General features: G+C 43.5%; 1 non-coding gene across 1 annotated transcript; it reads right to left on the bottom strand.

The window, feature by feature from the left end:
* Window positions 1–1,119: 1,119 nt before the first annotated feature.
* Window positions 1,120–1,280, bottom strand: LOC123175461 (U1 spliceosomal RNA). Its single transcript, XR_006487925.1, has one exon. It is a non-coding gene; the product is annotated as a U1 spliceosomal RNA (small nuclear RNA).
* Between the last annotated feature and the right edge of the window lie 8,523 nt (window positions 1,281–9,803).

Here is a 9,803-nt window from a genome sequence, read left to right as displayed (position 1 = left end):
TGTGGAAAATACTTATCTTTACTTTGCCGCATCACTCTTTCCTCTTCAAGAGAAAAACCAACGCAAGCTTAAGAAGTAGCACCTCACATGATCTGGATCAATATTATGTAATTGTTGTGTGTTTGTTGGGATATGATAAATTGTCACTTTATGATCAGATTCTTTGATTGAATTATATAGAATCTTCTGAAGTTTCTTTGTGCATAATTAAGTAGCTATGTATGCTCTCCGATCTATTTGTTGTCCTTGGCCAGGGCTTACTCGTATTTGTTATAGTATTCTCTTCCTGGAAACAGGTGCCCCTAATCTGGATTTAGCTTAGCCTCTGAAACAGAGATGACCATGTCATATTAGCCATTCTCAAATATATGCAGGGAACTCGTTGGTGTAAAAAAATGGTATACTAACCTAAAGTTATGTCTCCATGATAGACTGAATGGTTACACAACAATTCAGTTTGGATGCAGATGCAAACTTATTCTCAAGCGTTGAATTTGAGCCTCAAGTTTCGGTATATGTGAATCAATTGTATCGATCTGTAATCGCAAATTTAGGAATAACCAATTTCTTGCTCAACCATGCAAGCTGTAGAAATATTTGATGCCAACAAACATCCAGTCTCACCCGGAACGGAGGTGGCCGCGGTGTTTCCTTTCAGCTTCTGAATTATTCAGGCTATAATTGCATGACGAGTGTTGAAAATTCCAATGCCTTGTTCTTGGAGGTAAACACTCTGCACATGTGAGTGAGCGTATGAAATTCAATTCCCACGATGTATCTCTTACAGCGACAAGGTCGAACTATGTGCACAATTGGTGCATTCGTTAGTATTCCTTTATCTAGTTAGTTCAAACTAGCAGTCAAACTGTACGCACTAAATTTGGTACAGTACTAAAAAATGTGCAGAAGCGAAGGGCAGGGCCTGAGAAAAACAAGTCTCCAGCATTATTTTGAATAAATATGCCATCACTTTGAAGATGTCATCACAATTCAGAGGATGTTTGCACTTGAAAATTTATTGTTATATGTAACACTGAGCAGCAAGATGCAAAAATTTTAGTTTTGTATATGCAACGCAACGCAAGTCAATAAAAGCCAAATTTTTAATTTTATAGATTGGTAGGGGCCGCGCGAACGCGTACCCCCTCTACCACAAATTACGACGTCCACTCTCCCACTTGGGGAGATGGTAGGCCAACGCGCTCACCAGGTGCAATGTGAGCCATTGATCTAGGCCACGACCCTTCTTGATCGGCCGTCGACCCCGTCCAGGTAAGTATGTTGTAATGTTGCCCTGGTGCTAATTATATACTCCTGCTCTCACAACCTCCCTTGTTCGGCTGGCGAGGTGGTACTAAACCAAACCATAGCGCTGTGATTCATTAGCCTTTTTTTAAGGGGTCTGTGCTTCATTAGCCAGTTGTTGGGTGGAAGCTCGCAGGCCTGATTACCCGTGAGGGTACTTGTGTTCCACAGGCCCGTGATTCTGCTTGGGGCCTGATTCCCTGTGTGGGGGCAATTGTGTTCGGCAGGCCTAATTATGTTTGGGTGCAAGCTCGCTTGATTTTTTTTTCTCAACATAGGTACACGCTGCAAACGAGGAGATCAGAATGTCGCTGGAAAAAACCTAAAAAAGGAACATTGCCGGAAAAAATGTAGTAATAATAATTTTTTTTGTGGGAAGTAATAATATGCTACCTCTGCTCATTAATATAAGACATATTTTTAGACTGAATGAACAGAGGGAGTACTATTTTTTTTTAAAACAAAGGCATAAGATTTGCCTCATCCGATTAAGGGAATAGACTTTGGTTTACACGATGCACATGAGGACATATGCCACTTATTACAAAAAGATCATCACTATCCCGGTATTATATTCCCTTGTTTGTTGGCACCACTAGCAACCCAAAGTTTCGGTTCGAGTTTGATGTTGTTGAGACGGTTGGAGGAGCACTCTTGTGACGGGGTTCATTCCAAATGGTCCAATAAAAATTAATAAAGAAACACAATAATATACTATCATCATAGCAGAAGAAGAAAATCCTTTGGCATACAGAAGGCAAGGGAGTGCCGAGAAGAGTGTATCATGTGCAACGCATCAATAGGTGCACCGGATGCACCGGTTGATTATGGGCCGCCGGATGGACAACAAATGGACAAGATGTATAACAAGGTGGGTTGCAGGAACATCTACATCTCCAGCCTCGTAGAGTTACCCAATTGCGTGATATTCCTGGTCCTGGACAAACATCTTATCTCTTCCCCTTGTTCTGTCCCCTTTTGTACCAACCCGTCCGTCGAGCTGCAAGCTAGGTTTTTTTTTCTTTTGGCAAGGGATGGTTTTGCTTATTATGAACCAACAAAATAACCTGCAAAACGAAATGTGACTATTTTTTTCCCCAGAAAAAAATGTTGGACCCCGGTTCCGTTTCATCAAAAAGGAGAGCACATCACAGCCACTTCCAATTCTGTTCACCGACCTCTGCCTATCGCAGCGCGGAGAGAAAGCAAAAACAGGTACGAAACCGAAGTTCCAAACATTCCAGCACCCTACAAAATCTGAACAGAAACTACAGGTTTTAAGCTTCAGGGGAGAAGCTGTCCATAGCTCCAGATCACTCCATGCACTCAATCATGCACTGAATCTTTTTTGAAGGATAACTTTACAATAAGAGATGCACCATGTACTGGATCTTTCAGATGCCAATATATCCTGGCTTAGGCAATAGATTGAGCACCATACAGCTCCCCTCGTCAAATGAACGAGACATCTCGGCTTGCTGACAGAGACAAAGTGGATGCGACTAGAACACTGGTTTGTACACATGTGTTTGCTCATATGTGAAGCTCCACCCATGTTTGCCTTGCTCGTAAATTTTCCCGTTTGGATATTCCACATTGCAACAACACCCAGAAAGAAAACGAAAGGCCAGACGAGATATCTCGATAGAAAAATTGCTCATATGTGAAGTTCCACACATGTTTGCCTTGCTCTTAAAATGTTTGGATGTTCCACACAAAGTTGCAACAACACCCAGAAAGAAACGATAGGCCAAACCAGAAATTTCGACAGAAAAATTGCTCATATGTGAAGCTCCAAACATGTTTGTGTGTGGTATCAGATTCAACCAAGTGTTAAACAGCATGAAAAGGTTAAAATCAAACCAAATCCTCCAACAACAACAACGCTAAAAATAGAAATGGTTGTCCAAACATGAAGCAAGACAAGAAGCGAACGAAACTCCTCAGATGTCCCTTCTGCTCGACATAATGTGCAACATCGGTAGATGTGCTTTCAGGAATTGGAACGATATATGATGTGAAGTAAGTCATCATTGGAGTATCCCACGCCTTAAGGAAGCAGATTTGATACATGGCAGCATTTTAAACCAGAAACTTAAAAGGAAATCCTTTGAAGTTATACACATGTTCACTTATGGTGCCAAATTAGCATGAAAATCGTTTGGCAATCGAACAATTCAATGAAGAACAATGGAATAAAAAAAGTTCTTCCAGCATTTAGCGAGAGTAAAATCGAACTGAGCTCCTCAGATGTCCCTTCTGCTCCACATAATGTTCAGCATCTCGTGGGTGCGCTTTCACGAATTGGAACGATATATGAGAGTCTCAATATAGAAGACAGAAATATGCTGAAACGGATGTGGAGAACTGGAATCGAGGACAGATGGACAATCTTGAAAGTCTCAATCTCACCATGCTCAATACTGATCCCTCGAATATTACTCAGTTATTCAAGCATCAAGGCAACCAATCAGTCTCAGTCACCTGACTTGCTTAGAGGAGCTTAAGAGCAACTGGGTCATTAACTATGCAGAGAAGAAAAAAGGCCTTCTTGTGAGATTATAGTGAACTGCAGAGCCGGTGAAGTACAATGGACCATAAAAGAGTTGTAACTAGTGTTGGTTTCGCCAGTGGTGTACAGAAGAAGCTTGTGAATACTTCACTCAACAAAGCAAATAAATGAATAGCATCACATCAGCAGATACAGTGTCAGTTCTGTGATTCAATGCCAAGAGTTTGTAAACCAGTCAGACTAACAATCTCAAAATATCCATTGTTTCTGTAATTCATAATTTGGTTTGGCAAATCATATTGCTCTTAAAATGTTTGGATGTTCCACGCAAAGTTGCAACAACACCTAGAAAGAAACGAAAGGACAGACCAGAAATCTCGACAAAAATTGCTCATATGTGAAGCTCCACACATGTTTGTGTGTGGTATCAGATTCAACCAAGTGTTAAACAGCATGAAACATTAAAATCAAACCAAATCCTCCAACAACAACAACACTAAAAATAGAAAGAGTTGTGCAAACATGAAGCAAGCCAAGAAGCGAACAAAACTCCTCAGATGTCCCTTCTTCTCGACATAATGTGCAGCATTGGTAGATGTGCTTTCAGGAATTGAACGATATATGATGTGAAGTAAGTTATCACTGGAGTATCCCACACCATAAGGAAGCAGATTTGATACATTGCCCCATTTTAGACCAGAAAACTAGAAGGAATCCTTTAAAGTTGTACACACATTCACTTATGGTATGAAATTCAACCAATGCTAAGCAGCATGAAAATCGTTTGGCAATCGAACAACTCAATGAAGAACACTGAAATAAAAAAAAGTTCTTCTAGCATTTAGCGAGAGTAAAATCGAATTGAGCTCCTCAGATGTCCCTTCTGCTCCACATAATGTGCAACATCTCATGGATGCGCTTTCAGGAATTGGAACGATATATGAGGCGAAACAAGTCATCACAGGAGCATCCCACGCCTTAAGGAAGCAAATTTGTTACAATGCAACATTTGAATCCAGAAATCTAGAAAGTGAATCATTTCAAGCTGTAGACATGTTCGCGGCCATCTTCTGCCGGCCACCCCCTTAGCCACGCCGGCCGCATCTCTGCCCTCCACCATCGTCGCTTGCCTCGCCTGTTGTGTGCTTCTTTCTGCTGCTATGCGCTGCTCTACCACTGGTACGCTGTTGTGCCATGTCCTCGATACCACCATGGACAAACGTGGCGGAGGGATTGTCAATGGAGTACGAGGAGGAGGTGGCGGAGAAGGTGTGGAGAGGCAAGAGGTCTAGGGTGGCATCAGCTGGCTATGGTGGAGGTGATTATGCGAGAAGGAGCCGGAGCGGAAGGAGAGGTCACAATTGGGAAGAATCGCAAAAAATCATAACTCGGAGATTCCAAAAAAATGTTAATATTGATGGAGGGGTGATTCCCTTCAATAGGTGGAAAACATAGGAAATATTGGATGTTATCAAGGAAAGGTAGAAATTTAGGAAAGTTAGGATTTTGAACTAATTTCTATGCAAATGAGGTTTTATTGTTTGGTAACATGATATCATTACCTGCCCGTTTGTGACGTGTCTGATTAGGAAAGTTTGCAAATGTTAAGAAACTATTTATTGGGAGGAAAGTTTGTGGCGTGTCTGTTATTTGTTTCCTAAACCAAATTTCACTAATGAGAGAAATCGATTGATTTAGATAAGTTAGGAAAGTTAGATTCAAATCTATTATTTGTTTCTTAAAAATTTGTTATTTGTTTCCTAAGACAAATTGAACCAATAAAAGGAATCGATTGATATGAATAATTTAAGGAAGTTAGATCCGTGATTTGTTATACGTTAGGAAAGTCCTGGTTGTAAAAAAGTGTGGAGAGAAAAATAAACCGATGGACCAGGATGGGAGGGGGTGGTGGGAGGAGAGAAAAAAAACCAGCGAGAATAAACCATGGAGACTATTCACCAACTACTCCATTAGGAGTAGAGATAATGGTACTCCCACCTGTTAATTCTCCGGCAAACGAACGTTCACTGGGAGGGATGGCAATTACGAACATTTTGATGGTATCTTTAGGCTCCGTTCTTTTGGCCAATTCTCCCATTTTGATGGCATCCTAGTTAGGATTGTAAAAAAATATGAGTTCAAGGTTCCGAGAGAAGCTGGGTGGAGGGTCGATTCTCAAGATTATGCGAGAATCGGCCAAAAGAATTGGGCCTTAGTTGTCACGAGAATGATAAAGATGTCAATTTGTGTTTGCATAAGCACGGCAATTTTCTGAGAAGAACTGAAATGAAATAGAGTTTTCATGCTTAAATTGCAACAGAAATTGAAGCTCATCGACCAGAAGGACAAACTGGACACCAAGACCAACAGAAATTGAAGAAGGAGATACGGCTCCTGAAGGCCGAGAGGGCGGAACTGAAGACCCTCATAGTCCATTATAGAAAGGAGGGACAGAGCAACATGAACAAGTTGCTTGAGATGAAGATCATTCTTCATCGTCGAGACATGTAATGTGTGCATATATGTAGGTAGTTAGCTAGCGGATCACTTTTGCTTGTAGCTAGCTAGCTAGTTGATCACTAATGTTTGTGGATTTGAAGTTACCACTAGAAGTTTAAATGGCTACACATATACTAATAGCTGGGTATATATTTTTTACTACTAGAAAATACAAATTGTTGGCGTTGGTTCACAATAAACGCCATATATAACATGATATATTGCTGGCGTTAGCCAGGTGACACGCCATCAGTACTAAAATACTACTGGCATGTCTGCCAACCCCATCACTAAATATTTTCACTAGCGCCATATTGGTGGTGTTGGGCGTATACGCCAGCAAGGCTGGTTTTGGCACGCCATAGCTAGGCTTTTTTTTCCACTGGTGAGCTATGCGTGCTTGGGGTGAGTCTAAGAAAGAAACACATCATAGTGGTTAGTTAGAATGACATGCTACATAGGCTTAAACACGTGGTGACTTAGAATGTCATGGTGAGCGAGCTAACCGCGGTGTGGCCTTGGTAGTGCTCTGCCTCCAAAAGGATCGAGCAAATGTCCTGATCCCATGAAGCCTCGCTCAGGTCTCTGATCTTGTACACCATGATCCACCTCGCTCTCCACTTCTTGCGGTGGTTGTAGACCTGAGTCGAGGTGGCCTCATGTCCACAAAAGTTGAACACCTACTTTGCAACAGTGTTCAAGTGCACCTCCTTGAAGCCCTTGTCAGTCCCGACCCCACTAACTATGATCCCACATAGCCTGTTAAGCACGAACATCGATAGGAATGGCTGCCACTTCATGGGATTGCCCCTGCCGTCCTTATTATCCTTTGTGGATGCCTTTCGAGCAGCAGCATGAGCTGCAACATTGGGCTGAGCCAACACAAATGTTGAAGCCACAAATTGAGGAACCGTATCCGACACCTCAAAAACATTTGAACCAGGAGGCATCTGGCGGATGGGAGGCTGGGACTCCTCGACGTAGGACGCCAGGAACAGGCTCTAGGACAGGACTAGGGCCTAACTAAACTCTTGCGTCCTCATGTCTTACAAGTGTAAGCATCATGAAGACCACAACACACTACACATGGACAATACGAACTATCACTAAATTAAACACTAACAATATGAACGAACACTACATATGGACAGATCAAACAAGCACTACCACATGCATAGACAGATGACCTAGTTCAACACAACAACTCAAATCATAGTAGGGAGTTCAACAAACTAGCACACATACTCGCGTTACACTCACATAGATTAGCGGTGTATAATGCTACAACATGGTCACAGATCTAACACTGCTACATGCTCACAGATCTAGCTAGAACTAGTAGAGAGAAGGGGGTGAATGAACTCACAGACATCATCAAAGCAGCCGTGAATGAGGCGCTGAACATGTCGGAGAAGAGGAGGAGTCGAATCGTCACCGCCATCAAGCGATGGCCAGAGCAGTAGCGCAGTTTACCTCATCATTGATGTGGATCCCGCCATAGGGAAAGCTCGAGAGAGGGAAATGCCGAGGGGGAGTTTTTTTGCTGCGGGGAGGTTGGCTATATAAGGTGACCGAATCGGCGGCGGTGACGCCAACTCATCCCACAGCTCTTTCAAAGACGAACGAGCTCTCTCCGTGGGCGCGGGAGATCAGCGCCGTGTTCCCCTCCCATGCATTTATCGGGCTTGGCTTGCTGGAAACGGCCGATTCGGCCATTCCTAGCGGGCCTCACTGAGGACTGCTTTAAGGTTTGTGAGGGCCAAGATTCTGATACAGGCCAGGCAACCAAACAACCTGTTTTCTTCCCTTGTGAGCCTGGCTAGGCCTAATCTGAGCAACCAAACGCGTCCTTACTGTTGGGGAATGTAGCATGCAATTTCAAAAAAAATCCTACGCTCACGCAAGATCTATCTAGGAGATGCATAGCAACGAGAGGGGGAGAGTGTGTCCACGTACCCTGGTAGACCGATGGCGTAAGCGTTAGGTTAATGCGGTTGATATAGTCGAACATCTTCACGGTCCAACCGATCTAAGTACCGAACATACGGTACCTCCGTGTTCAACACACGTTCAGCTCGATGACGTCCCTCGAACTCTTGATCCAATAGAGGGTCGAGGGAGAGTCCCGTCAGCACGACGGTATGGTGACGGTGTTGGTGATGTGATCCGCGTGGGGCTTCGCCTAAGCACTACGACGCTATGACCGGAGGAGTAAACTCTAGAAGGGGGGCACCACACACGGCTAAGAGAACAATTGATGTGCCTTTGGGGTGCCCCCTGCCCACGTATATAAATGAGGGGAGGGGGGCGGCCGACCTAGAGGGGGCGCGCCAGGGGGGAGTCCTACTAGGACTCCTCACCCTAGTAGGATTCCCCCTTCCTTTTTCGGAGTTGGAAAGGGGGAAAGAATTGGAGAGGGAGAAGGAAAAAGGGGGGCCGCGCCCCCACCCCTTGTGCAATTCGGATTGGGCCTGGGAGGGGGGGGGCGCCACCTCCTGGCCGCTGCCTCCTCTCTCCACTAAGGCCCAAGTAGGCCCATTAACTTTCCCGGGGGGTTCCGGTAACCTCACGGTACTCCGAAAAATGTCCGAACCTCTCTGAAACTATTTTGGTGTCCGAACATAACCTTCCAATATATCAATGTTTACCTCTTGACCATTTCGAGACTCCTCGTCATGTCCATGTTCTCATCCGGGACTCCGAACAAACTTAGGTCACCAAAACACATAACTCATAATATAATCGTCATCGAACGTTAAGCATGCGGACCCTACGGGTTCGAGAACTATGTAAACATGATCGAGACACATCTCCGATCAATAACCAATAAGAACCTGGATGCTCATATTGGTTCCTACATATTCTACGAAGATATTTATTGGTCAAACCGCACAACAACATACGTTGTTCCCTTTGTCATCGGTATGTTACTTGCCCGAGATTCGATCGTCGGTATCATCATACCTAGTTCAATCTCGTTACCAGCAAGTCTCTTTACTCATTCCATAATGCTTCATCTCGCAGCTAACTCATTAGTCACATTGCTTGCAAGGCTTATAGTGATGAGCATTACCGAGAGGGCCCAGAGATACCTCTCCGATATACAGAGTGACAAATCCTATTATCGATCTATGCCAACCCAACAAACACCTTCGGAGACACCTGTAGAGCATCTTTATAGCACACCTCCGGTATTCGGGAGTTGCACAATCTCATAGTCAGAGGAACATGTATAAGTCATGAAGAAAGCAATAGCAATAAAACTTAACGATCAATATGCTAAGCTAACGGATGGGTCTTGTCCTTCACATCATTCTCTAATGATCTGATTTCGTTCATCAAATGACAACACATGTCTATGGTCAGAAAACATAATCATCTTTGATTAACGAACTAGTCAAGTAGAGGCATACTAGGGACACTTTGTTTTGTCTATGTATTCACACATGTACTAAGTTTTCGGTTAATACAATTGCAGCATGAATAA

Source organism: Triticum aestivum, unplaced genomic scaffold (assembly GCF_018294505.1).
Source record: "Triticum aestivum cultivar Chinese Spring unplaced genomic scaffold, IWGSC CS RefSeq v2.1 scaffold64343, whole genome shotgun sequence".
Lineage (NCBI taxonomy): Eukaryota > Viridiplantae > Streptophyta > Magnoliopsida > Poales > Poaceae > Triticum > Triticum aestivum.
Note: the sequence above shows the minus strand (reverse complement) of the source record. Positions and strands in the feature narration are given on the sequence as shown.